The following is a 24,895-nucleotide window of genomic DNA, read 5'->3' as shown; positions in this document are numbered from 1 at the left end:
CAACCGTATACCATAATTTTTCCTTGTTGTATCGGTCACACGAAAGTTTTAAGTGACAGCTCTACGTAAGCACACTGCCTAATGAAAACACAGTGTCGTATTGTTGGAGTATTAGAATTACGTGTGTAAAGTGCTAGATTGTGTATTCCATTGATCTACACAATTGAGGGTGGTTCCTGTCATATGCCGGTTAAATAGTCCTGCACGCCTGACAGATGTCATCAGACGGAAGACAGGTTTCCGCTGTAAACTTCATATCCTCAGCAGATCACAGTATTTGAGAAGAAGGAGGTGGAGAAAAGATTACGCGGAAGGACACAGAGGTTAGCCAGATCTTAGACCGGCTGGCTGCCATGCGCTGAGGAAAGGGGTGAGGGGAATAAAGACGATAGAAACATTCCAGAGAAAGAGAGAAAATACTAAAAAACGAAAGAGAGAATGCAAATAGCATAAGACGCTAAAATGTGTCTCTGAGGTCAGTTCTCCACAAAAAGCATAGCAAAACTTTCAAAACCTTTTATGCCAAGGATAGGCTCAGCCAATTACCCAGAATCCTTTGTTCTGACAAAGGCCGATCATCTAGTCTATTCTAGCTTCAGTGTGTTCTTGTCTTGGCGCGTTAGAATGGGTACACTCACATAGAAGGTGGGTGATGGTTTCTTCGCAGCTGCAGTAAGTGCATGTAGAATAGCTGGTCATTTCAATGAGATAGAAGTATGCGTTCGTAAAGGCCACTCTTAGGCACAGGTGGCATAGAAGTGTCTCTGCAGCTTGAGATATTCCCGAGGGAAGACAAAGCTGGAGATTGAGAACCAAGTTATGCAGGCACGCGTTTATGAATTTTGTCAAGTCCCACAGCACCAGTGTGAGATCACGTGGAGGCGAACGAAGTCTTGTAGGTGCGTCGGTTCTTCGAAACTGAATGGCCGTGTATTGAGTACCGTCGTGTGCAGATCTAGTGGCCTCGTCTGTGTGGTCATTGCCATATATACCGCAATGCCCTGGTATCCACTGATTCACTATGCTGTGCTGTTTCTCAATTGCTTGGGGAGGAAAAAGTCTTATTTAAGCTACTATCTGTTCATTAAGCCCATGGTGAAAGGGTGACTTGAGACATTGAAAAGCTGTCTTTGTGTCCCAGAAGATAGACCAACTTTTCGAAGGTTTTTCGACTATAAACTCTCGAGCTACACGTACGGCGGCGAATTCTGCAGCTGTCGACGATGTCGAATGCGATGTCAAGAACTTAATTGTGATGGACCTCACGGGGTAACCACCGCCCCAGCTGAGATTACTGAAGACACAGAGCCATTCGTTGATTGATTGATATGTGGGGTTCAACGTCCCAAAGCCACCATATGATTATGAGAGACCCCGTAGAGGAGGGCTGCGCAAATTTCGACCACCTGGGGTTCTTTAACGTGCACCCCAATCTGAGCACACGAGCCTACAACATTTCCACCTGCATCGGAAAGGCAGCCGCCGCAGCCGGGATATGAACCCGTGACCTGCGGATTAGCAGCCGAGTACCTTAGCCACTAGACCACCGCGGCGGGGCAGGCGCATTCGTAACACGTCAACGTGGATGTATGTATTGACTGAATAATCAAGCGCAATGATGACAGTCACTGCTGTAGATGCGCATCTCAGATGAATGAGGCATATTCGCAGTGCTTGAGCTTGGATCGACTGGAGGACTTGCAAGTTTGTTCTTCGGATCTTGCAAAGCACAGGTAAGCTGTAGCGCATAAGACCGAGGAACAGAACAGCGCAGAGTTGAAGCATCGCTCGTACCGATGCACCCCCTTCTTTTATATCTAAGGACTTGTTTATTTTAAAGCAATACATTTTTGTCACTTTTTTAAATCAGCAGATCCCATGTAACAAGGGGATCAACGTAACACGTATACATGATTCACCCGCAGAGTAAGGCAAAAGAAGGATCCGAACCTCCTGACCAGGCCCTACTGCACTGGGGCAGCAGAAGCAACGGGTTTGAAAACAGGCCAACTTGGGAAATTCTGAATCAATAAGGACATAATCAATATTATAGTAAGCCTATACTCACTAATATAGTAATAACGTAGCGACAGTAATGAACAAGAAGTAATATTGTAATCACGGTGACAAAATAAGCACTAAGCAAGAACCCTCGGTACATGGATATCATGATGAAATTTGTTTTTATGTGAACGATGTGAGAGCTCCAGGAGAGGTCACAATCAATTATGACTCCGAGGAATCGGTGAGTCTTGACGTAGTTGGTCATGTGTCCCTTGATTTTAATAGCCCATGAATCCATCGCCTTATGAGTAAATGGTATAAGCGAGCACTTTTCTGAAGACGGCTCTAGTCCCCGTTCTTCAAGGTACTTTGTCGCTAGTGTAGCCCCTCTCTCAAGCCGGGCACGCAAATGAAGGCGTGTTATGCCTGATGCCCAAATGCAGGTGTAATCTGCATATATTGATAGATGGACTGATTCTGGAAGTGCGTCAACCAGGCCGAGGAGCGCTAGATTGAAAAGTGTGTGGCTGTGAACACCAGCTTGAGGCACACCACGACGTATGCAATGATGCATTGTTGTACCATTCTCCATATGTACAAAGAAAGTTCTGCCCTTAAAATAGCTGTTGATCCATTTGTAAACCCGACCCCTTAATCCAACATTTTTCATGACATCCAGAGTGGCTTCATGCAATACACTATTATATGCGCCTTTCACGTCAAAGAACAACACCGCAGATAAACGTTTGTTTCTTTTGATGCTGTACAGACGAGACCAGGTCAATACCTTTATCAATAGTGGACCGCCCACGCTGAATTTCCGTCATACCATCAGTGTATACCTCGTGATGCTTCAGGTACCACTCTTAGCGAGTCAAAATCATTCTCTCCATTGCTTTCCCGAAACATCTGGCGAGCGCAATGGGGCGACAAGAAGGCAAGTCCAGAGGATATTTACCTGGTTTAAGCACAGGGACGAGGCGGCTGGATTTTCACGAAGGAGAAAAAATGGAAACTTTTCCAAAAAATGGAAACCCAAAGAAAAAATGGAAACTTTTCAATGACTCTTTAAACAGACCTCAGATTAGTAATGTAATTGATAAAATTAGGTATAAACAGCAAATCTGTACTGAGTCCTCTGACATAGCGGAGTCTTTTAGTGATTACTTTTATGAAATATACAATGATAGGCCGAAAGTATCCTCGTATACCCTTACCCGCTGTATCCATTCATTCTTTCTATTTACTGTTACCATTGACGAGGTCTATTCTACACTCCTAAGTCTAAAAAACTGTAACTGTAGCGCTGGACTAGACAATGTATCGGCGTTTCATTTAAAACTTGCTGCTTCAGAAATCTCAGAAGTCTTAAGCAATATAATTAATGTCCTTTTTAAACATGGTATATTTCCGAGCTCACTGAAAAAAGCCAAGTTAATCCCAGTACACAAAAAAGGTGATACGACAGATGTCCGTAACTACCGCCCTATTTCTATTCTGTCTTCCATCAGCAAACGTATTTAAAAATTATTTCTGAAACGTATTAACAAGTACCTTAATAAATTTAAGCTGCTAAAGCCTTGTCAATTCGGTTTCCGGGCTGGTAGTTCTACGAATTTAGCATTGCTATCATTAACCGATTTCTTGAAAACGTCCATTGACAACGGTAATTTCACAGGGTCTGTATTTCTTGATTTCACGAAAGCCTTTGATACCATTAGCCATAATATTTTATTTAGCAAGTTAGAGTCCTTGGGTATCACTGGCCTATCCTTGACCTTCATAAAAAACTACCTTCTTGATCGTGCACAATCAGTCTACATTGGGGGGAGGTTAAATCTAATGTTAAAATAATAATTCAAGGGGTCGCACAGGGTTCTATTCTTGGACCCTTACTGTTTTGTATCTATATTAATGATTTGCCTGACTGCCTTCAAGATTCTAAAGTTATTCTTTACGCTGATGATACGACCATTTCTATCTCGCATAAATCATTACCTACTCTGATCAATATGTTGAACAAAGAACTGACTAATGTCGTTGAATGGTGTCGCTTAAACAACTTATTTTAAACCCACTCAAAACTCAGTTCATAGTTTTTAAAACATCACAAAAAATGCTACCTTTCATTCCACAAGTGTTCATTGACAATCATTTCATTCCTGCGTCTAACTGTGTGTGTTTTATGGGCGTAAAATTAGACCCTCATTTAAAGTTCACCAATCATATTCGTTACGTCAAACAAAAAACAGCATTTAGTATCACTCATCACTCATCACTCATCAAATCTCGTCCTTTTTTTTCACTTGAAGCCTTATTGTCTTTATACTTTGCCTTCATACGTAGTCACATCACCTATGGCATCACATCTTGGGGAAATACATATAACACTCATATTTCGTCTGTACAGCGCATTCAGAATCAGGCCATTCGCATTATTACCAACAGTTTATTTTATTCTAATGCTACCCCGCTCCTTCAGGCTAACTGTATTCTTACTGTGCCTGGATTATTTAATTTTCACTTAATCATATTGTTATATAAACAACTTAACAAACAGCTTGTGTTTGATTTTATCGATGCTAGTTTACTCACTAACACCAATAGCACTAGATTTGCCCACAGTCACAACTTCCTTTTACCTAAATGTAACACCAATTATGGCAAAATGACGTCCACCTTAGTGGTCATTAAATTGTGGAATAACCTGCCCTATACACTAAAATCAGCATCACCTTTTTATGCATTCAAACGTGAACTTAAAAACTTCATCTTGCATAACTAGGTTGACAACGATGATTACTTAACGATTGTTATGTATCCGGGCATGAAATTGGTAAGCCTTTGCAAATTTAGGTTATTGCTTTAGGGCGTGATTATGTTTTACTTGTATAACTTATTACTATTGTTCTTGTGTCGCATTCTGACTGCCTTTTTTGTTTACTTGATGTTACTTTATGTAAGTTCACTGTTACTTTTCACTTATGTTGCGTATTTTACGTGCTGTTATAATTAATATTTTATTGTTATTGTTAACCGAGGGTCCCACTGCAGTCGCTTGACTTTGGGACCCTCGTCTGCATACTACATTCTACAAATTTTGTATTTTGAATGAATGAATAAACTGAAACTGAAACCGAAACTGAGAGATAAATCCACTGCTTCACGAGTCGCTGTACACGAATAGAAGGGCCCGTCGAGCTGCTTCACCGAGGTTGCAAAGAGCCATGTACGTGATTCCGTCCAGACCAGGCGATGAGGATCGTTTGCATGCCAACAAGGCTGCTTGAAGTTCTGCTAGAAAGAAAAAGGTGTTAATTCTTGCATCTTTGGAGACTGGTGTGTTTTCTAGGGGACGCGTGGTGCACCCAGACGCCTGACCAGCAACTTTCAAGCAGAAATATTCTGCTACTGAAATTTCCGTGAAGCCTTAGCAGAGAGACGGACACTTGAAGGGGCGATGTTGGTGCGGTGATGTTCGTAGGTCACCAACAATCCTCCATATCTGCGTCAAAGGCTCGTGTAGTTCCAGCAATTTGCAGCAAGAAATCCACCGAAACGACTGAAGTGTGTTGATTCGCCGCTGAATACTTTTACGCAAGCATCTTGCCTCCCTCAAGTTGTGAATGAACTTAGTGCACCTATATCTTTGTTCAGCGCGACGACGGATCGCTCTGAGCCGTTTAGATTTCGCCTCATGTTGAGAATATTCTGAAGTATGTTCATTATGATAAGTCACTTCATGAGCAGCACCTCTAATTGCATCCTCGAGGGTGTCAAGAGGAGGCGCTTCATTTTCTTGGCACCTCTCTTCCGCCAGTGACCTGTATTTGGCCCAGTCGATGCGAATGGAATCGTCGCAGTTTTGCGATTTTCCCAGGCCCTTTAGCAATAAATAAGTTGTTATGTGGTCACCTCCATGAGTTTCATAATCTGCGAACCACTGAATCTTTCCACTTAGACTTCGTGACACAAATGTTAAGCCAAGGCAGCTGCTATATGTTTCTCCCCGTAGAAACGTAGGGCTTCCCTCGTTTACACGAAGGAGTTGCTGCTCCATACAAAAGAGAATACTTGCCTCCCACGACGGTTCATCTTCTGACTTCCCGATAGTGGGTGGTGAGCGTTGAAATCTCCGGTGATAATCCATGGTCCAGGTGTGGTTGTTAGCAGTGCACGTAGTGTTTCAGGTTCAGAATGGCTTGAAGGTGACATATATATGCGACTGCAGCGCAAAAGTGAGTTCTTACGCTTTACTGTCAAGCAGTCATACTGGTTGTCATTGTGAGGTATTAGAGTGTGCTGATTATAGCTAAGCTTGCACCTGATATAAACAGCAACCTTACTTTGTTCGTGGCAGGTAGCGGACTTGAAGGCTTCTTACCTGGACAGTAGTATTGGACTGTGTCGCCGTGGCTCACAAATAACAATAACTGGAAACTGGTTTTTGAACAGAAATTGCCCGTTATCAGAAATATGTGTCCTGAGGCGTCGGGCTTTCAACTGAAAAATCGACGCTTTTTAACTCATTTACGAAAGGCTTGCAGAGGATGAGCCATCGTGCTTTTCCAGACTTGATAGCACGGGCTTCAGCGCATCCACTAACAGAAGTGCACTCTTAGCAGCCGGACTGCTAATGCTACTGAGGAGCGTATGAATGGTAATCATGAGGGCCTTTAACATGGCTACGATTTCCTTATCTCAACTATCACCACATTCTCGTTCTGAAGTGATTGTAGACGAGTGATGCGGCGGCTCACACGGCAGGTCTATTGCCGGCAGCGCTGTCCATGCTTCAGGCCAACTGGTGATGATCTTGTCTTGCTTGGATGATTTGTCGTCGGCATGTCTGGACGCTTGAGGAAGTATGCCGGAGAATATTTAGTGAGGAGCACTCCTTGCTTCGGCACTGAGCCTCCTCAGGAGCCTGTAGCGACGAGAACGCCGGTGTCGCACTTTGGCAGCGGCCTCCGCGTGAGTTGAAACGCCCCGGACGATTCGCCTCAACATTTGCATTTCCTTTTTCATGCTTGGGCAATCTTTCGACGATAGATTGTGAGTGCCGTGAGAGCTTCGAGCTTCGATACTTACAAAGTTCTGCCTGGCAAGTGTCTGTGCTATGTGATTCTGAGCATAGCGAGTACACAGCTGGGTTTGCACAAACAGCACTGTCGTGTCCCATCCTATAGAATTTCCGCTATTGAAGGGGGGCTTCGGTAGGAAGGGTCACACTTCGTGTTGAAAATGTCCGACTTTGACTTGCGATGGAAGGCTGTCTTCCTTGAACACGAGTTTCACGCAGCATGACTTACCAAGGCGACGAGCTTGCAGTATTGTAAGTTCTGTAGACACCGCTTTGTAGGGAGCAGAAAGGCCACTTTTGCTGATGGAAATGCCGACAGTAGAGTCGCAGCCTTTAGGTATGCATGAACGAACGTTGATGTTCTCCAACATCTTGACGTTGTTCACCACTTCCAATGGGCTTCGTTGAGTGATGTCTATGGCGAGGATATTCTTACGGCCATTGATACGCACGTCCGCGATCTGTCCCTGGGCGAGTGCCTCAAGAAACCTAGACGTGGCTTGACTATCTAGCCGGTTAGGACTATAAGCCATATCAACCGGCACAAACAGAATTGTGTAAATTGGAAGCTCTCGTGTCTTCGTAGCATTCTTACTTGTTTATGGAGAAGGATTCAGTAGTCTTCTTTATGGCTGACGCCTTGTAGCAGGCAAGAATTCACCTACGTCGGAGCTTTCGTCGCTGGCCGTAGAGTACATCAGCGAGTCCTCACTCTCGGCATCACTCGGGTGGCGCGTACGCTTTCACGTAGCAGCTGCAGACGACGTCGATGGTTGGAGTGGAAGCTCAGGCAAATCCACATCATTCGCCACAGTCACTCGAAAGGTGTCTTCCACAAATTCACAGGAAAACTTGCAAAACTTGATTAATGCGCCTAACTAGGAGACTGCGAGGCTTTATCTTCCAATCACATTGCCAGAGCCCACGATTCGTCTAAGGCGCAGGACGCCCTACCTATAATAACTTTATAAGCTGGTGTTTACAAATCTGGTACATTGCAATCAGAATGTAGGTTGTTGAACAAGGTCTCATAAGCCCTGACTCGAATAACAAGAGCTCAGAAAACCGCCACCACTCTCCAATTTTCGGGACTATAATGAAAATGCATGACGAGATATATTCTCGTTAAACTGAGCCAATTTGACCCCATGCAGGCTGATGAGATTTCTTGTTTTACACGTTATCTATTCACGATCTTACCTCATTGTACTGCAATATGCATGTGGTCATGCACCCAATACTCTGGCTGGTTCCCCGATCCACCACATCTCGTTCATATGGCTTGACTCCTTGGTGTTTACAGCTTACATGACCGTGACTGGCGCGAATCCTTTTGGCATGGCTAGCGCCCTTTCTTGCCGTGCCATGTTACTTTCATGTGCGCACCAGCGTCACCATAGAATGCTCCAATTGCTTGCATGTAGATTGCCAAGGCAATGCGCATAGAACACTAAATGACTTTTACGAGCTAGACTCTACATCTTGGGCTCCCATCTCAATCTTGTCGAGGAAGGTATGCGTCATTGCTACTGAATATGAAACCATTATCTATCCAACAAACTTACCGATAAATTAAGCTATTGACGTCACCGATTCTCTGCTTCAAGGCCTCTTCTTGCACAAATGAGCTCTCAGCCAGCTTTTTTCGTGCCAGGACTAATATTTACCATCATTACGGGACGTTTCCGGAGTTCATGTTCTACAAGAATAAATTGTCAAGGACGCACCATTTACTTCCTTTGTTTGACTTATCTTGTGAGGCCACGACAACCCTCAACGCTTTCCGTTTAATCTGCTCTTGCAACGCCAATCAGTATCGCAACGCTGCTCTGAAGTTGCTTTGTAAGTAAGTCCACAGCATCACTCACAAAGTTGGAACAGACGCAAAGTTTCCAACTATCGCGCCTCGAAGATGCAGGGAAGAAAAATGTGCTGTGTAAGTACCATTGGAAGTTTCCTTTGCCGGTGGCTTCTGCACGCGTAATGACGTCACGTTTGGACGCCACATCACGCGCACCAATTATAAAAGCTTATTTCTCGCCATTAGGTCAACTATGTTGCTCATAAATTGCCTGAACTCAAGTACTAAATGGCCAGACAGACACTTCAAGTGTTACTTTCTGTGCGCTTCGCATGATGTACTTGACGTGGGTCACCTCAAGCAATACCATTTAGCCTCCATCTATAGGGTAGTGGGTAGGCTTTTTTGCCATCGTAAGTCATGTCAAGATTCTTTTAATATTGAAGCAAAGAAGGCAATCAAAAATCAGACAACTGAGTCGAGATAGTGTAAATTGATTAGGCAATACATCATAGTTGCGAAGGCCACAATAGTGTACAAAAAGAAAATACGTATCATTGGTCCTTATGCTCTTTTTGAATGCACCTAAAGTTCTTTTATTACAACACAGTTTTTCGGAGAAACAGCCTGCAATATTATTTTCTTCTTTTTGTTATCTACGGTAAAGCACTACATAGAAGGTCGTAGAGGGTTCAAAACTACATTTTTACGCCAGCAGTTCCTTTCGGCGTTGTGAATTCGAAATTTAAGGATTTACTACATAATTTTATATGCCAAGCCGTTTTCAAGTTGCTTTATCGCCTTCATAGACATGGTCACTAGGCTAATTTTGTTAGGGTCTCGCTATACACCCACCACCTTAACAAGATGAACAAGCTCAGTGATATGTTGCAGGCCGAAATTGCACTTTAGGAGTTTAGCTGGAGGCCCACGCATCGAACAATATCGATAATGACCGACAAAGGAGTTATAATACTCAAACTTTCGGGAAAAGGCATTGACATCACCGAGGTAGTAAGGAAAGATGAACCATTTATAGCTGCGAAGGAAAAGGAGTCCATCATACGGTCAAAATATGTCGGGGCGTTGCGCAGCCCAAAAGGCATAACCTTGAACTTATGGAGGCTGTCCGTTGTGATGAAGGCAAATTTTCCTCGGTATGAATCGTCGCAAGTTTGAGATTGAAGCGAAACTGAAACTTACGAACATTTCGTGTTTTCACTCTTCAGGTTCAATAAACTTTGATTATGAAGTGTGTGCGTGTGTGGTCTTTTTTTCAATTATACCTTGTTCTGTTGAAAAAAAGGAAATCTAACAGGCAAGAGGGCCAAGAAAAACATGGGCTATGTAATTAGAAGTAATACAATGTACAAGCGAAGAAACGAAATTGGACAAAAAGATATTTTGCCGCTAGCAGGCTCTGAACCTGCGACCTTTGAATAACGCATCCAGTGCCCTCCCCGTCCACTTCACTGGGTATATATGGGAATTAAGCGAAAAAGCGCCCGTCAACACCACCAATAGCCATGACGACAACTGTGGAACACTACCTGTTTGGCGTAACGAGGCATATTACGAGAGGGCAGCCTAATGCACTTCAAGAAGGGGACGAGGGGAGCTTAGTAAAGCATCGAACAGGTTATCCCAAGGTCGTCCTCTGGCGGTGGCAAAATATCTTCTCGTCCGCCTTCTTCACATATACTTTGAGAAGACTTCTGATGGGATCCAGTTTAATTTGCTGTCCGTTATATGTCATTATTATAGTACATGACAAAGAAAACGAGATCATAGGTGTACACGTTTTCTTCTCTTCATTCATAGCGAGGGTCTCGTTCTAGCAGGCTTGGTGCATTCAGGTGATTTAAGAGAGAGTATTGGTCACCTGCCAGCTCGTAATAGGTTAATGCGCAACGCTACGCCAAACACGCCGATAATGAGCGTACCACACTCATCGTCGTGATTACCAGCAGTGCTGACGGACACTTCCGCACATGATTAGCACGTACACCCAAAATGAATAGGGGATATGTGTCATGGTAACTCAGTTGCTAGAGCATCGGACGCGCTATTTGATGGTCGCACGTTCGGTACTTGCCCATGGCAAGTCACGTTTCAGTCCTGTTTTTTTTCCGTCCGTTTCAGTCCTGTTTCACGTTTCAGTCCTGTTTCAGTCCGTTTCAGTCACATATTATTTACGATTACATCTTATAACATCCCCTCTACTTTGCTTGACAGGGTTGACGTGGTTCGCTTGACATTTATAATGTGTCTAACAAAGAAAACAGCCCTAAAAAGCTAGAATTCTTTTCTCTTTTTAATAAGTTATTATTACATATGATATCCTGAAACAAAACAATGCATGCTGACAAGTGCATCCTAAACTTTACTAAGCAAGAGTTCTCAAGGACACGAGACAGGAAATGAAACTAAAGTTAGAGCCCAAAACGGCTAACCTAAGAGTGCGAATCTGTGATCAAGTTGGTGGACATTTTAAGTATATATATATATATATATATATATATATATATATATATATATATATATATATTATAATCTTTTTGCAATAATATATTTTCTTTATATTCTGTTCATTTCAGAAATAAACTTCAGTTGTGGGATCAGCGCATGTCTCTGTTTCTTTCCTGTCTTTGTGAATTCTTGCGTGGTTAGATACTACAAAAACTCTAAAGTGGGGGGCTTCTGCGGCGAAGAGATTAGAAGCTTTTATAGGAAATGTCAGGTGGGTCGTAACGTGCCATGCAAGAAACCGTTTCTCTCAAAAGATTCGGTTGGCTAAGCGCAACTGTGAGCTTCTGTCTATACGGGCAAGCCTGTGAAGCTACAACACTTGCCGGTGCTTTCTTTATTACGAGTTTAGTTTGTGTTTTATAGATAATACAAGCGTTATATCTGTAGTCAACTTTTAAGGTATGCTTTTATGTTCTGCATGGAGTTAGTTTACTTCCTGTTAATAATTGTTCTCTTTTGTACGTTATGACGAATGTCATGACGTTTACTACGAATTTTCACTGGTTCAAAGCAAATTTCTGTGGAGTATGATTTTGTATAATTACACTTTTAATTACATCGACAATGCTGTCATATACGCAGATTTCGATTCTTCAAATAATAAAATGTACAAAAATCTTATTTATGCTACTAAAGAAAACACTATCACAGTTTTATGCTTTTCCGTATACTCTAAAAATATGGAGAAATTCCCGAATCATTTATGGTCTGCAGACAACACCATGCTCATTAAGAAAGGCAAAATATTATCGAAGAACTAGAGGTAGAAATTGTTGAAATAGAGCTAGCAATAAATACAAACAGGGTAATGGCAACGATAACGTTAGAAGGCCTGGCGAAAAAGAAGAAATACTTGGCTACTGGCAACTGCACTGTAGAAAATAGATCGATCGGTTATATAATGCAATTTCCGCACTGTATATACCACTCGCGTATGACAGCCATATGAATTTAACTCAATTGCTATCAGGAGAGGCTACGTATGACAGCCTATCAACTTAACTCTAGTGCTATAAGGAGAGGCTACTGATAAAAGAATTGACCAGGTCATTAGGATGGAGTCGTGTGCATAAACTGCCTTCGCAACTCATCAACAGCGGTCTACCGCTCCTAAGACGAGAAGTTTAAAACAGCAGCATTTTTGTCCGTTCAAGTGCGTATGGGTTGTCAAGGTAGAATAGCGAAAAAACTAAAGAAGTTATAAGGCACTTGAAGTATAAAGAAACTGTAAATTTGGAAAAGTAACATTAGAGGGTAGGAGATATGAGAAAAAAGAGCATTAGTCTGTTGTAAAGTTTTCGTGCAGACAATACGGCTCTATCGGTTTATTGAGCCATTCTTGTCGAGCTTCGTTTTCTTTCTCTCCCGACCTCTTTTTACTGGCGCTAGCGATGTGGATCACTACACTATCTCGGCCGGCAGTCGTTCCCCCCACGCTGGTAATATGGCCCTACATTTCCAATAGACGCTTCCTCTGTCCTTCCACTTGGCCCAGTATATTACAACATCTTGAGAAGTCCTCGATATTCGGCAATTCTAACAACAAGGTATGAACCGGTGAATAGGGCTTTTGAGTCCAATTTTTTCTATCTAGTATCATGGAACAAGGGTTGATCTCTCGTATCTTCATGTTGTTGCGAATTCGAAAATGCATCTTCATTGTACTTCGGCATTTTTGCTGTTGGAGTTGGGTCTTGGGGCGTTTCTTCAGTGTTATCCTTCTAACTAAGCCCAGAACTTAGTCCGCTGGCAACCGAGGAATAGTACCAAGTGCAGCATATTGCGGGCTGCCCACGATGCCGGTGGTGTGAGACTTGTTATGGTTATGTACTGTTGCCTCTAAAGCACTCTTCCAGCCTCCCTTGAATTCCGTGTATATCTTTTTATATAATTTAGGTACCTAATCATGAGTTTAGCAAGAGAATCAGCCTCTGAATGATAAGGCGCTGGGTAGCGAAGCACGATGTTGCTTTCGCGGGCCCATTTGTGTAGCTTCTGACTCCTAAGCACTGGCCAAGTTTCGGCAACAATTACCTAAGTGTGTTTGAAAATTTCTCTCAGAAACAGCGCTATTACGCAATTCGCGTCTTCTCTTTCAGCTTTCACGGCCGTGAAGCGCGTGCACTCAACCACTGCGACCAGGAAAGCTAGGGCTCTTTTGACGCCTGCACTCTTTTTCTTAACTTCAGCGAAATCAAGGTGAACTACTTTGAATGTTACAGTCAATTATTTTAGTAATACCATTCTATTTCGCGAGCCTTGTATTTTGACTTCACCATTTGGCACTCCTGGCACGTCTTCACATAATGGACATCTGCTTTCATAATTTGCTGTGTACATCTCTGAATAAGTTTCTGGTACGTCCTCCGAAATCCATCATGTGCTCCTGAAAGAGAACATCTGTGATATAATTTCTGCACTTGGGGCCCTTTTGTTTGGACATACAAACATGGACATACATCACAGATGTGGACATACATGTGGACAGATGTGGACATACATCTTCCCATTGCGCACTTCCATGTTTTGCGTCATAGTTGCAGCAAGTTGTTGCTTCCGTCCGGAATTTCTTGCGGCACGTGAAGATGGGACAAAGCGTCAGCGTCCTGGTACTTCTGCTCTGGTCTATGCATTACGTCGAAACTGAATTGATGGATCTCGCTGAACCATCGAACTTATCTGCCCTTTGGCTGTGCAAGTTTCAATAAATCGATCAATGTCTGGTTATCAGTAAACAGGTTAAAATCTTTGTCTTCTAGGTAACTTCTGAAGTATCTGCACGCCATCACAACCGCTAAAGCTTCCTTTTCTGTTTTGTAATTTGCCTGCGTCTTCGTGAACGTGCAAGAATAGTAGCCGATGACTTTGAGCTTTCTTCCATGTTGTTCATTTTCATCGCGCTGATACAGGATGACGCCTGCAGCATAGAAAGATGCATCTGTATATAATTTAAACAGAAGATCCAAGTTGGACAGTGCTAGTACAGGGTCAGATAAATGGAGTCGGACAAGTTCCAGGTAGCTCTTTTGACGTTCGTCGGACCAGACGAAGGGAACGCCTTTCTGAGTCAGTGTGGTCAAGCATTTTGTTTTTATGGCGTAGTCCTTTAAAAATGCACAGAAATTGCCGGTGAGCCCAAGAAACACTCTTAAGGTGTGCATGTTATAGGTTGTGTAAGCTTTTTACTGCGCTGGAGACTCTCCTATTTAGTGCCCTTGGTTCGCCCATCAAAAGCTCTTCACGGAAACACTACTTTCCTGCAGAAGAGCTCGATCTTATTTTAAGATGATCTTAAGACTTGCGGTGCTAAGTGCTTCAAAGACCTTTTCTAGGAGCTCTGCCTGATCTTCTTGTGTTATCGAGCATATAATAATTTCGTTCACGTATACACTACGAAATATAAGAAGTTCTTAAGTACACCATTCATCATCTTTGGGAACCATGATCCAGAGTTCTTCTGTCGAAAGGGTAGTCTGTTGTATTCGTAGAAGTCGAAAGGGGTGACGAATGCGGTAAATTTTTGTATCCTCTTTTAGAAGAATCCGCCAGTATCCTTTGCCTAGGTCAATGCGGGAAAACTACTGACATCCGCCGGTTTCTTCAATGATCTGATCAATTCGTGGCATTAGGTATAGAAAAAGATTGGTTTGTTTAATAATGAGCCTGTAATCTATACACGGGCGAAACAAACCATCTTCTTTGAGAACAAATGTAATGGGTGAAGCAACACATGAAGCTGAAGGCTTGATGGCTGCCGCCTGTAACATTCCTTGGAGCTCCTTCTTTAACCAGACGTTTATGTCATATAACAAAGGTTGCATGGTTTTCTCTTTACAATGCTGTTGTCTAGTAATCGAAAATGTACCTCAATGGCTCTTGTGGCTTCTGGGTATGCACCAACACACAAAAAGCTCGGGAAACACCAATGGTACATCTTCTCTGGTAGCCGGCTTAGGGTAAGCCTAGTGGGCAATATTTGCTTTACTGCACTCCCTTCTAATAGTAACTTTGTCATTCCAAAGTATGTTAGTCGTCATACGTGTCAGATCAGGGCTTCATAAAAGAAAGTCCAAATACTTCGGGCACTACTTGCTCTTCGACTCTAAACTTCTCATCTTCATACTCAAGACATACTTCCACCCATCTGTGATACTCTCGACAAGAACTATCACAGCTGCACACACGAATGATTTTGCCAAGTACAATCGCTCTAGCATTTACTAGGTTCACGTCCACTAAACTAACATAGGTACCAGTGTCAATCTATACTGATAAATTGAATCTATTGACTAGCATCTGGACACACAGAATTCCGGTCTTCATGAGAAGGACTATTTCTTCGACAGTAGTATATGTTTCTTTAGTTGTGTCCTCACACCGTGAACCCAATAGCATACTGGTGTGCAGTATAGATTCAATCTGAGCCTCTGGTGCGCCTAAAGATGGGGGGGGGGCGTTCTTGCCTTAGTAATTACCTCTGCCGACTTCAGCCACTTCATCAGGCATCTTGATCAGTGTTGATAATAGCTAGTCCATAGAGGCGAGTGATCTCACTGACATCTCTCTTTGACAGCGCTTTGTCATGACACGTATCACCGGAGCGACGAGCACTTGCAAATGTTTTCCTCAATGCGGCCCATGAAATGTTTCCATATGAAGTTTTTGTAATTCAAACCACTTCCGCGCGTTCCGGCAGAGAAAAGTCCTCATAGTACGTACGCAGTCTTGATCAATCGTGCACTGGTTTTTGGTGCATGCAAACTCATGTAAATCAGGCCATGAATCAGCGCATGAACTACCGTCAAACATGTCCGGTCGCACAGGAAATTCTTTCTTGTCTCTTACGTTTGCAACTGACACAAGAAATTCTAAAAGCTGCTGCTGTTGTGCCTTATATAACTTCTGTACTTCAAGTATAGCGTTAAGGGCACTTAAACTGCTAGTAACAGCGTGGCTTCTTGGGGTTCGCAATGTACGAGCCGGGGGAGCTGTTACCAAATGAGACGCCAAATCTTCAAGAGTCGTGTTCACACACATGCTACCTTGAGCGACGATGCCATCCCCAGTAGCTGTGGTGATATGGGCGATAGTCTCCAGAAGGCTCGGAATTGTAGTGTCTTCCTGCAACTGCACGTACCTTTTACCCTCTGCACGGAAGCCCTCAATGAGGGGTCGCTCTTGACGACGAGTGTAGTCGAACTTGATCCTCATTTTAGGCTCCTGACCTCGACTTCGCCAATGTGAGGTTTTCGTGCAGACAATACGACTGCATATATTTATTAAGCCATTCCTGTCTCGTCTTCTTTCTATCGCGGTCTCTTCTTGCTGGCGCTAGCAGTGTAGATTGCTACATCTGTTTTAGAGTTAAGATCAAGAAGAGAACATGAACCAGGCAACAGACTCTACAGTGATGGTCTGGTCAGCGCTGTTAGGTCGATGAAAGATTTGATACCAATTTATGGCGCATCACGACAGGTTTGTAGATGTATAGAGGCGGCTAACAGGAAGTTGATTGCAGACAATGAAATGAACGGTGAATGAACATGCGAAGAAGCATGCGTCCATCCGTGCACATATGAAAAATGACGTAATGGTGATAACGTATGGTCATTTCCCTTTTAAGCCCCATTTTGGCTTTATCAACAAGAGGAGTTGACCGATGTACTGTTAATGAAAACTGATACTTTTTTTATAGATTTAGCTGTTGTCTATATAGTTGATCATCCTTGTTGAGAATGAAATTATGTCAAAAATTCTGTTGTAGCTTGCTTACTTGCATATATACCCTTTTCTCGAAAATGGCTCAATTTTTTACGAAAAAATTACGACATATCTACGGAGGGAATGATGATGAGTGGGGCGAAGCGCTGAATGGTTTTATCGCCAAGCCATGAACAATCCGTGAAGATCGCCCACTACATCATCAAAGACTTGACACTGCATATATTTGCAAAAGACATTTTGTTATATGTAAGTTGTATCTATACGTCGCTTCCGTTCGCCCTTCATTATAACTGCTTTATGGCCGGTGAAATAGTGGATCGGCGATGAGGCATAGTAGGATGTTTGCAAGGACCAAGTAAAGGGCAACTTGCAAAGGTGTAACTGTAGGCGGTCACGTAAAAACAAGGAATAGACACAGTGGGACAATCTGCGGTTCTTTAACGTGCACTTGGATACAAGTGTACGACCATCTTGCATTTGTTATCAGCTATTTCTCAGCAGTATTTGCTTTATGCTCTTTGAAGTGGTGGATCAGTGATGAGGCGTACTGGGATGTTAGCAAGAACGCAGTAGGAAACAGTTGGCAAAGAAGAAACTACACGCGTTCACGCACATACATACACACATGCATACGTACGTACGTAAGTACATACATACATACATACATGCATACATACATACATACATACATACATACATACATACATACATACATACATACATACATACATACATACATACATACATACATACATACATACATACGAGAAATGGACAAACGCACGCCTTTAGGAGCTTCGCCCCTAAAAAGTGTTTGATTCAATGAAAAAGGTGAGGGTTGCCTTAAAGGTTTCGCTCAAGTACCTCTAGGAGTTCTCACCGTATCAACATTACTTGGTACGTATGTTGGAAGCCGTCCAGAATAGGGGAGCAAGATTCATCTCCGGAAATTACGACTACCATTCAGGTATTACCCTAATAAATCTAGACCTTGCATTTCAGTCACTATAATTACGCCGCAACGTTGCTCTTTTATGTCTGTTTCGTAGGTACATTTATAGTAACGAATTTCACTGTTTTTCCACTTTATTCTTCTGCGTGCACTTCCCAGCGCATTCACAATGCACGTAGTTCTTTGTGCATTCATGGACACACGCAGGAATTTGACTTATCATCACTACCTCGAGTCATTGCATATTGGAACGGTCTTCCGGATCATGTTGTATCCATTTGTAACTGTGAAATTTTTCGTGATAACCTGATTTCGGTGCACTCTAGTATTGTATAACGCTGTTGCAGATTGATTTTTGTAATCATATATATATATATATATATATATATATATATATATATATATATATATATATATATATGTATATATATATAATATATATATATATATATATATGACGCTACAAAATGGAATGGAGACACGTCGTGGTCCAGGTGCCATGCGTTTATTCTAATCCACGCGCACTTCCTCTTTGTCAGCTTCTCCTAGAATCGCCTTGTTAGTTGCGTCACACTTCCCCCTCCCCTCGAGAAAGTCTCAGTTCAGAAGGTTCAAAATAACGCCGCAGTTTGCTAACATGAAAAATGTCAGAGTTTCCACGTAAGGGTAGCACGGAGCGGTTGATCTCATAGTTCACTGTTGAGACCTTGCGTAGAATCTTGTAGGGTCCTTCTATGACGGAACTCAGTTTGCCGTTGTTGGGATGCCATGGTGTCTCGTAAAGGAAAAGGTCACCGACTTGGAACTCAACCGGAAGAAATTTTCTATCATAACAGACTTTGTTCTTATTGTGGTAGGCGATAGAATTGGTAACTGCAGTTTTTCGCGCTTCTCTGACAGTTTCTTCTCGTTGTTCCAGTACAGTAGGATAAGATGGGATTCCATACATCAGGACGGAAGGTGCGTAGCCGGTCACTTCGTGGGGTGTTCTGTTGTATTCGTCAATTACCTCCGGAAGCAGCTTAGTCCAAGACTTCTGTGGTTTGTCATTGATCTTACGTTTAAGTCTCGTTACGATAGTCTGGTTTATCCGCTCGTTCATGCCGTTGCATTGTGGATGATGAGATGAGGTAAATAGTTGATGTATACGATTATGTTTTAAAAACTGCTTGAATTTTCCTGCGGTAAATCCTCCTCCACGATCTGAAAGGAGCTTCTGTGGTTTTCCAGAAGAAAAAATTGTTTTTAAGCATGAAATGTAGGCGTCGCTGTTCTCACTTTTATGAGCAAACGCCCATACGTAGCGAGTCGCATGATCAATAACCAAGTGTATAAAGCTTTTGACGAGCCATATCAAGAAAATCCTTCTATGGTGTATATTGCAAAGAGGTCTAAGGGCTCTTCAGCTGGAGGCAGTGATTCAAGCGTCCCAAACTTTTTTGTTTTCGTCTTCTTGCATCTCTGGCGTGTATCACAATGCCGAATGTAAGTGGAAACATCGGCTACCATATGCGGCCAATAATATTGCAAAGACAGGAGTGATAGCGTCTTCTTCACTCCGACATGCCCAAAATGTTGATGTGCATTCTTCAGTATGATGGGCGTAGTTCATGGGGCACGTTTATTTTCCGTAGTCCTTTTATTTTAACGATGATGATGTTATTTTCCGATAAGTGCGTTCCTTTTGGACGCTCATTGTTGCATCGCTGAAGGCCGTCGTGTGATAGAAGATTAACTATTGGGGCTCTGGAGAGCGCATCTGCTTAGACATTACTTGCACCCTTTTGATGTGTGATGTTCACATCATACATTGACAGTTTCAAAGACCACCGGAAGAGACGACCTTGAGAATTTTTTACATTCTTCAGCCACTGGAGCGCAGAGTGATCTGTTACAACAGTGAATGACTTTCCATGAAGGTAGCAATGCTATTTATCAATGGCATCTACAATGACAAGACATTCTCTTTCTGTAATAGCGTAATTCACCTCGTGCTTAAGTAGTTTGCGGGAATAGTAAGCAACAGGATGTTCTTTGCCTTTGTCATCCGCCAAGGAACCCAGTCGCTTTTTCTCGTCGTAGTAGTCCTTGATGGCCTGCCCTCTTTTCAGTCGGTAGTGAATGAAGAGACGGAAGGCATCTCCGTCAGTCGTAGCAAAGCAGGCTTGCATGCCACGTTTGATATCGTCCCAAGTTGTCTCGCCATTGCCGAAAATCTCTGTCAGGTACCACTTGAACGCTTCCCCTTCAATGTATTCGCTGAAGTGACTGACCCGATTGCGGGGAGTCCATGGCGCCTCAGCTGCCTTCATGTCGAAAAGAAGAAGCCACTTGTTGATGGGGACGTCTTCTGGTGTTCCCTTGAACTTCTATATGTTAAGCGGAGGCTTTGGCTTAGCCATAGCACGTTGATGAGTTGATCCTGTCGACTTGTGTGACGCTAGAAAATGGAGACACGTCGTGGTCCAGATGCACGCGCACTTCCTCTTCGTCGGCTTCTTCTAGAATTGCCTTGTTGATGCGTCACATATATATAATTCGTGTGCTTTTCTCCTTTATTTTGTTATTTAGTTTGTTTACTGATGCCCCCCTGACTCAATGCCTTTCAGTGGGCCTGTAAGGTACTTCGAATAATTAAATAAATAAATAAATGAAATCTAATGCTTCGTTTAGAGTAATGCGAATAAAGAAAAAAAGACAGGCGCCGTGAAAAAAACAAAACCATCTCCCGCCAAAGGTAACCATGTGTAAATGCGAAGCAGCGGGTGCTAACGCTCATATTGGTAGCGAGGTTGACGCTGCCGCTCATCGCGGCGTTTTGCAGTTTCACTTTGCTTTGCTATCGCAGATACATGGCACGAACCCACTTTATCGAATCTCCCAAGAATGCAACGTAGAGACTGTGAAATGTTATTTTATGTAAGCTATGAAATTTAAAACCAAAAATAATTAATTCAATTGGCAATTTTACGTAAAATATTCAATTTAACTACAAGTACTGTGTTTTTGAGCCTGTATACCGGACTGCCATAATAGCCTGATGGGTATAATTTTGAAAACTTAAGTTTTAACCTAACGAAATAACGAAGGATTTTAAATACCAGATTAAAATGGCACTCCTTGAGGATTTTACTGAAAGTACACACTGCATCAAAAGCATCCTTGTGGCAGTATCGCAAGCCTGAGGCACCGAAGCTTAAAACAGTTTCCTCCGATAAGGTAAAGCCTATTTCTGTAAAAGGAATAACTAAAAATAGAGTTCTGAAACGAGAATATCTTGCACATGACAAAAAGTCATGTGCAATATTTTTCAGTTCTTTGAAAAATTGGCAGAGGGGTGATACCGTCAAACCAGCCCTGTACCCGAAAAAGTTTAATGGGGAGAGACGACATCGAAATCTGGTAATCATCACTTCCGATAGTCAATAATGGCTGTACTGTTATTTCTATGGACATTTCAGATAATTTTATTCCGTCCACGTGGTTATTGCTTCCATCCTGTCTGTATAGATAGCTGATCTTCTAAACCTGAGTGTAGTGAAGTATTGCACTACCGGGAGATCCTGAAGTATTGGGAGATCTAGCGATGAACGGGCTAAGGCTTCGGCCAATTCATTTAATGTTGGGATACCTGGGGAGGTCTGAAACACGCAGGTACGAACCGATGTTTCTTACTGAATTATGGCAATCGCAGGTAATGGATAAAGAAAGACAAAAGACTCAGAATAGACACAGAGACCGGCAGTCCGCTTTTAGTTAAAGCGCACACTGCGAATTTTACTTTTGCGATAGCAATTATATAGGCACTTTTGGCTGGGTTTTTACCTTCACAGTCACCGTCATGTCCAGTATATATATTTATCAAAAGCACAGAGAAAGATATATTAGGAGCATAAAAATTTTAACCAACCTGGCGAAACCTCGCTTTACAGCGCTCTTGACTTACCTACTGGGCGATGCCACTCCTACTGTCCGTCTCACTGACGGCGAGTGATGTATATACGACATTTATCGCAAGGTTACTGTCAATGAACGTAAACGAAACATTCTTGAATGAATCGTGTAGTTTGTTTAGACAAGTCATACACGCTTTCCCTAAATATTGACATGTCGAATGGCTTGAATATTGGAGGGATGGGTCCACTGAAGCACATAGAGTCGAGTAAAAGGAGCATTTGAAAAAGTTTGTGATGCACTTTCACTCTGAAGCAACAGGAAAAAATAGCTTGCATATAGTTCAGGAAATAGTTGGTCCTGTCTTGCATGAGAATTCGGATCACATCAAAATCCGCACCACCACTTTCACTTAGACGAAGAAACTCGCATCGCTTCCCAGATGCGTTGTGGGCGCAACACTGCACGGCTTCGTCATCGCAACAATGTGCATATCACCAGGAACCTCGAACACTGACGTCATGAACTTCTTGCTCCACAACTTCCGGGTGGTGCGCCTATAGGATGCACCGGTGCTAAGTCACTAGAGAGTTCAAGGTTAGTGTACATCGACTTGAAAACCAATGGCTTGTCGCGTTGCTCTTTGCTGAACTTAGAGTTCCCCTCCGGTCAGACATTATTCACGACAACCCCCTTTAGATGTTGTGGTTACTGTATTACTGCCTACTTAAGCCCAATCAGCTATGTTCAGTTCACTTCATATGTTTACTAAATCTTGCATAACTTTCCATGACTTACCGATGTGTTGCTATCGCAATAATTGCTTTGGCGTTGTGCCGAAAATGTTAGTTTTGTTGAACAACGCACAAAAGAACGCTTGAACCGGCACTATCATCTAGGTCAAGATTCCGCGCCTATATATACGGGGTGGGCAGTGGATGAATCTGTAGAACAAGCGGTCAGTTTTTTTTAAGCAAAATAACCGACGCTGCCTGCGCTGGCGTTGCGAGGTGGGAGAGGAGAAAGCATAGGAGAGAATGAAGAGAAGGGGACGCTCATGCGCAATATATATTCTAGGGGATATGTAAATGTCTAGGGGATATGTCTACGGGATATGTCTAGGGGAGAGTAAGGTGGTGGAATCCGGGGGGGGGGGGGGGAGTGAGCTTAGGCTAGCAGACGCGGCCTGCGTTGGCGTTGCGAGGTGACGCGCAACGCGATAAACAGATTGGGACAGTAGAAGAGAAGAAAGGGGAATAAGGGACGCGCATGCGCCCAGAAGACAGAGTTGAAAAGTAGAAAAAAGGAGAGAGGGAGAGGGGACGCGCATGCGCATTGGGTGTGTAAACACCACACACTGGAATTAGCCCCGCTCTACGACGCTTCACGTGGGATGATTGGGAAGACACAAAAGCACAGTCGCAGTGCCGAAATTTTAGGTAGGACAAGCGTGAAACAGCGAATAGGCGTGACATTCACTCGTTAATAGGTATGACATACGGTATAACGCTCAGGAATATCCCGCACTTTTTTTATTTTCTGCCATGCATTGAACATTGTTTAAGGCGGTCAATGCATTAGTGCTTTTTCTCTGCTTTCTTTCACTTCTATGCATGCTGTGTCAGATTAAGCTATGTGCAATGATGCGTTTGATTCTTAAAATGAATAGACTTAGCATACACAACAGGCCACACTTTCTGCTGCAATCCATCTCAGCGGCAAATTATTCGCCCGTCCAAGGCCAGTGCAACAGAATGCATAGCCGAAAACCACGATAATTGACCTTAGTTTGGACAGCTTTTGCCTCAGATTTTCGTAAGCACAAATTATTTTATGTCTTCTTTGCTACTAGATGACTTCGCCTGTTCTTGAATACGTGGCTTTGATTTCACTATCAGAAAATCTCTCAACGCAGATTCCACTAAACGTTTTTTGCTCTTGAACTTGTTTTACACCATAGTTGCAACACATTCGTTTGGTTCAAATATTTCCCAGTCCTTCAAGCTTCAGTCTTTGCGGCATCAGGCTGATTTGTCAGTGTAACCTTACTACAAAGCAGTACTTGCGTAGCGTGGCTTGCCTTCTAACTGTGCGATCGAAAAGGTGGGTTTCTCACACATTTTTGACAAGCAACATATCACGAATGTTCTACCAAAGTAATAACGGGACTACAAGCCCAGTGGGTTGATACCGACTGCGATTGTGCACAGAATACTGAGTGCATGTGGCAGGCCAGACAGGACGACACATGTCAGGAAACGGAGAGTAAAATAAAAACACACACGTGCTATGCTGCACTGTCGAAATCCTAACGGGGCACAATTGCACCAATACGTCGCGCAAAGCGTGATACAATGCAGCAAGTGCTCGTCACCGCTTGTACTCCTCGACAACCAACACGTCAAACTTCGAGCTGTCCTGCTTCCTCAATGGGAGTAAGCACTTTCTTAGGTCACACCATGAGTGTCTCAGGAACATAAGGCGCAGCCAGGCTCTGAACACTAGAGGAAGTAGCGCACCAGTTACAGACAGAAGCAAGGAACAGAGACGAGACGACAGCTAACCCCAAGCATTTCGTAAGGTGTGCAATGGAGAACAGTGGTTGCGTGCGATGTCTGCGTCGGTGGGCGTAAGCTCACTACTACTTATGCGTAGTCTGGTCATGTGGGGTATTATCAGGTCGCTAGATGGAGCGATATGTGCTTCCTTTTTTCTCTAATAATTTTTTCTTACCTTTTTGTGTCTCTTTTTTGTTGATCATTTCTCCTTCTGCATTTTTTCTGTTACTGTACTTTTCATTCTTGCTGTGGGACGCTGTGCACTTTAGGCTCCTCCTTTTGCTACCCTCGGCCTCGATCTTTTTCCCATCACACCCTCTTACCTTTTTCTTCTGCTGCACCTTAATATA

The sequence above is a fragment of the Rhipicephalus microplus genome, chromosome 6, assembly GCF_043290135.1.
Source record: "Rhipicephalus microplus isolate Deutch F79 chromosome 6, USDA_Rmic, whole genome shotgun sequence".
NCBI classification, from domain to species: Eukaryota; Metazoa; Arthropoda; class Arachnida; order Ixodida; family Ixodidae; genus Rhipicephalus; species Rhipicephalus microplus.
The sequence above is the reverse complement of the archived record's forward strand: the minus strand, read 5'-3'. Positions refer to the sequence as shown.